The sequence below is a fragment of the Myodes glareolus genome, chromosome 10, assembly GCF_982192425.1.
Source record: "Myodes glareolus chromosome 10, mMyoGla1.1, whole genome shotgun sequence".
NCBI lineage: Eukaryota > Metazoa > Chordata > Mammalia > Rodentia > Cricetidae > Myodes > Myodes glareolus.
This window is the reverse complement of record NC_142035.1, coordinates 80,273,981-80,279,196: the sequence shown is the minus strand read 5'-3', so window position 1 is coordinate 80,279,196 and position 5,216 is coordinate 80,273,981. Positions and strand designations below refer to the sequence as shown.

Sequence of the window (5,216 nt, the reverse complement as noted above, 5' to 3'; positions counted from 1 at the left end):
GATGATGGAGGCCATTTTCTTACTGGATTTCTAAATGAAAGGCTTCACTGACCAGGTTATGGCTGAAACTTTTCTGGAAACTCATCTTGTCTAAGAAATAGATTATTTTGGATTTTTTCCAGACCATCTCTCCCTTATGCTTTTTCTGTTTTGAGACTACCTGGATTTCCAAAGCAGGTATTCCACAGTAATTCTGGTACCAGTTCATAAGCCAAAATTTCAGGTTTCTGAATGAATAAATAATGCAATTCTCCTTTATGAGCTCAGTAATCCTTAAACGTTTATGGAAAGGGTCAGGGAAAATGGCTTAGTCTAAAGCATTGAAGTCTGAGTTTATATCTCCAATGTGTATAGAAAATAAGTTCTAATGATATGCTCCTATAATCCTAGCATTGGGGAGGGACAAGAGTGTCACTAGGAATTTATGACTAGCAAACAGAGCTGAACTAGCAAGTTCCAGTTTCAGTGAGAGACCGTATTTCAAAAAATAAGTTAGGGAGCAAGGGAGACATTTCAGTAGGTAATATGTAACCACGAAGACGTTGAATTTGAATCCCCAACATCCACAGACAAAACAAAGCAAATAACAAAACACCAAACCAATAAAAATCCTAGGTTAGTCTACTTGTGCTTGTGACTCTATTTGTGGAAACAGATATAGAATGACACTAGTAATTTTCTGGTCATCGAGTCAAGTAAAACATGGTTTCAAGCTCATTCACAGACCCTGTCTAGAGTGAGTAAGGTTGAAAGTAAAACAGAAAACACCCATCATTTTCCAATGGCTTAGATGTATCAACTCATATACAACTAACAAACATAAATGCACATATGCCTATTCAGAGATACACAATTTGAATAAGTAATAAACGAAGTTGAACAGCAGTTAAGAAAGGCATTCGATATTGACTTCTGAACCACACCTGCATTCACACACACACACACACACACACACACACACACACACACACACACACACACACAGAGTAACATGAAAGATTTGTATACATATTTACCTTTATGAATTTAAAACTAAGAATTCCAACCAATCTCCCTTGGCATGCTGACTGATATGATGATTGTGTAGGCAATCATATTATTGAGATTTGATTGGTATAGCATCATGGTCATGTGTAGAAGTCATTATTTCAAAGCCATTATCTTACATTTAACTCTCTTCTTTCTTTACTCGAAATATGAGGAGCGGGAATTTTAAATGTTTGTAATATCAATCCTTTGAAGAGGTAAATAAAATGTGGTATTTGTATATTGAGTCTTCCTCCCACACACAACAGGGATATACCCATCTGTATGTTGCTAATCTCAATCCCTGAGCACATGTACTTATGGGCATCATTAATTGGGCTCAGTGGGTTATGTCTGCAAATATATACATAGATGTGTGTGTATGTGTATATAATAAATAATTTAGAAGGAGAGACTGTGAATTGGTGAGAGTTCAAAGAGATTGGAGGAACTGAATGCCTGTGGGAAAGTGTTAAAGATAATATAAATATAGTGCACTCATGTACAAAATTAAAAAATATATATGAAGAAAATGAGAACAAAAGAGAATATAAATAGTTAATCAGTGTAAATATAAATAGTTAATCATGTAAACTCAGACCACTATATTTCAAGTTCCCTCTCTGTCTCCATTATTAGTAAAACTTATTTTATCTAAGAGAAAAATGCAGACAGAAGGGAATCATACCAAGTTAATATCAATGCACTTGTTTAGAAATTATTACTTTCCAAAGTGTAATCTCAGGTAAAAATTGGCAAATAGTTATACTTTGATGTTGATGTTATGTTACATTATGATGCACCATGTTGATACTCTATGGAAATAATAGGGGACAGCCCACTCTTGAGCAACCCTCCCAGATGCTGTACAGGCAACCAATCTGTGAGGCCTAATCAGTACATAAACTCAGAATTTTCCAGCATCTCTGTGTAATTTTGAAGACTTTTATTTTGAATAACAAAAATGGAGCCAGAAATATAACTGCAAAGGGAGTAAAACACATGGCACAGATTTTTATTCATATTTTGATCAAAATATATACTGTTTATCATCTAAAACAAAATTCGTAATGTAAATTTTTATCCTACAAGTGGAGATCCCATTATAATTACCTCATGACTTACCAGCATCAACTCATGTGCCTAGGATGAAGAAAAGGATTTATCCCTATTTCTTGTTCTGGCTATTTGGAACTCATTTGGATACCTTGTTCTGCCTAGTTATACTGGGGAGGGCTTTGTTCCTGCTTCAGAGCAATGTTCTATACTGTGTTGGCTCCCCATGAAAAGCCTTACCCTCTCTGAGGAGTGAATGGGGGTGGGATTGGAGGAAAGGTGGAGGAAGTAGAAGGAGGGGAGGGAGTGGGAACTGGGATTGGTATGTAAAATGTGAAAGGAAACTGGGATTGGTATGTAAAATGTGAAAGGATAGTTTTTTTTTTAAAAAAAAGAGAACTAAATTAATTTAAATATAAATAAATAAATAAATACAATTTTAAAATCTTCCAGAGGAACAGACCCCCTTGATGATCCAGGAACATGGGAGTGCCGGGAGTTCTCTATGCAACAACCACTTGCAGATATTATTGCAGTAGTCTCTTTAGACAGTTTGTCTTTAGAATTTTTTTTTTGAATTTTTAAATAAAACACAAGGGGAAAACTTGGCCAATCAACACATGACCATGACCACAGGGAAAGGGACTTATCAAACTTCGCGAGTCTAAAAACACACAAATGTTTCTTTTATCTTGTCTACAGCAATTGTCTATGCTTTTCCACTGAATTGTTCTTAAAGTTTCCACACGATCCCACAGGTGTCCACTGTCGAGCTATAGACAGTAAGGGGGGCAGGTGGTTAAATCACTTCCTAAGCTGTTTTCTGCTGTCCCTTCTTTCCAATCAGAGACTTGTGGACGTGTGGGATCACCCTGCCCCAGCTATGGTAACCTTGATGAGTGAATCCAGCTCTTCATCACCTCGGATTGCAAGCTGCAGGTGACTTGGAGTGATGCGCTTTACTTTGAGATCCTTGGAAGCATTACCTGCCAACTCCAGCACCTTACCTGTGAGGCTCTCCAGAATCGTGGCACTGTACACAGCAGCAGTGGCACCCACCCGTACATGGCTTGTAGTGCGAGTATTCAAGTGTCTCTGGATCTGGCCCACAGGAAACTGTAACCCATCTCTCGGTGAGCAGGACACTGCCTTAGCCTGGGCTTTCCCACTGTCCTTCCCAGCTTTGCCTCCAACCATGGTCACGGCCTCGCAAAGGCCACTGCCGACCCACGCAGCTCTTGCAGCTGGACCACTGTTGCCGGAGCCGGATAATGTCCCCGGTTCGCCTCGCCTAGAATTATTTATTTTTAAATGGGCAATTACATATTTTTAAGAGTTATATATTCTTTTTAAAATATAGGTTGAATTTAATTCGTGGTTTTCACATATAGATTTTACTATATGTTGTGTTCTCTAACAAGCCATTGAATTGTAAAATTTACTGAATATAGTTATTCTTCATTGACTATTTACAATTGCAAAATTATTTTAGAAAAACAGAAAAAAAAACAAAAAAATGGCATTTCTCTAAGTTTGACTCTGGAGTGCTTTTTACAAATTGAAGCTGCCACTGTAAGGTTTTCTTCATGTATTGCACAGCACTTAACTGAAGTCATTACACAATATCATAAGAAACATCCAACCTCCTCTGACACTTCCTTTTATTTTATCCCATCTCATGTCCATTCTAAGTAAGACTCATAGATAAGGTTAGTGTTTCCTTGAGATTGGATTTATTTTGCAATGAGTCTGACCTTTAAATGTCTTGTTTGTTAGGCAAACAACATGATCTGTAATTAGTCACAGGTTTCTTGTTTTGTGCAAGCCAAGCTTGATTAGAACCGTTCTCTAAGACTTTTATTCAGTGAATAAATTCATGTCCCTCTGCTTATCAGTTTCAGAATTCGAGAGGAGGTATTTGCCTATAAATCTCTTCCCCTGCTGCCTTTTCTTTTAATGCACAGCAACCGAACACTAACATAATTGGTGCAATCTGTTATTTACAGATATGCACCGAGACGCAGGTGGCAAAGCCCTTTTTCAGTTTGTAAGGCAAAGCAAGACCTTCCTCACAATTTGACTTCTGTAAATAAAAATTGTTGCTAGGCTGGGAGAACAGCCATTGTCACTATGGGTGTTCTCCTCTTCTGTAGTAAATCTTTTCCATATGGAATCCTTCTTCAACTTCACTCTACACCAAAGTACATATTTATGGTAGGAACAATTATTCTTTAAAAAGAAAAAAAAGACAACAAAATCAAAAACAAAACCTGGTTTTGTCAGGTTGTGTTGACACAAGCTATTAAGCCCCATACTTGGGAGGCAGAGGCAGGATGACCTCTAGACTTCAAGAGTTCAAGCCCAGTCTGGTCTACAGAATGAATTCCAGGATAGCCAAGACTATATAGAGAAACTCAGTCTCAAAAAAAAGGTTTCATAAATAAACATTGTTGTATTTTATATGTATAATCTTTCATAAATATTCATAATAAATTGACTTAGAATTTTGTTTTAATAAAAACCTCCAGAAACACTTTCTGAAATTTAAAATACAACATACTTCTCTTGTCTATTCATGAGATTTAGACTTAAAAAGTTAAACCAAGATCATGTTTTCTTTGCATCACAGAATTTAGAGTCATTTACGTGGATTTTAGGATGTATATATGATTTAAATATTTTTCTATGGAACTCTTTGTTGCAAATGAACTTAGTCAATGCCTACATATTATAAGATTATAATTAAATTAACCAAAATTCTTGTCTGGTGTGATTGAGCCCCAGAAATTCTAAATTTTGTAAATATGAACATAAGACCCCCAGATACATACCCCACATTAGATGGTTCCCTGGCACTGTATGGCCATGGAATAATAGTTAATCAAAAAATCTTATTTTGGTTTTTAGTTTGCAATTGTCTCCTATTTTCTGAGATTTTGTGTTTGGAAATGAAAGTAAGTAATGGCATCCAATAAGATGAAAGGTTTGCTGAAATGCTTCCAAAAGCCAAAATGACGTAGTAATTTTATTGATTATATAAATTCTTTGTATATCAGTAACTAGAAAATTGAATGGAACAGTACCCAGAATTACTTGTGGCAGAAATGGCTTATATATAAAAATCTGACAAATTA

General features: G+C 36.2%; 1 pseudogene; it reads right to left on the bottom strand.

The window, feature by feature from the left end:
- Positions 1-2,893: 2,893 nt before the first annotated feature.
- LOC125406519 (histone H2A.V pseudogene) lies at positions 2,894-3,279 on the bottom strand (annotated as a pseudogene).
- Between the last annotated feature and the right edge of the window lie 1,937 nt (positions 3,280-5,216).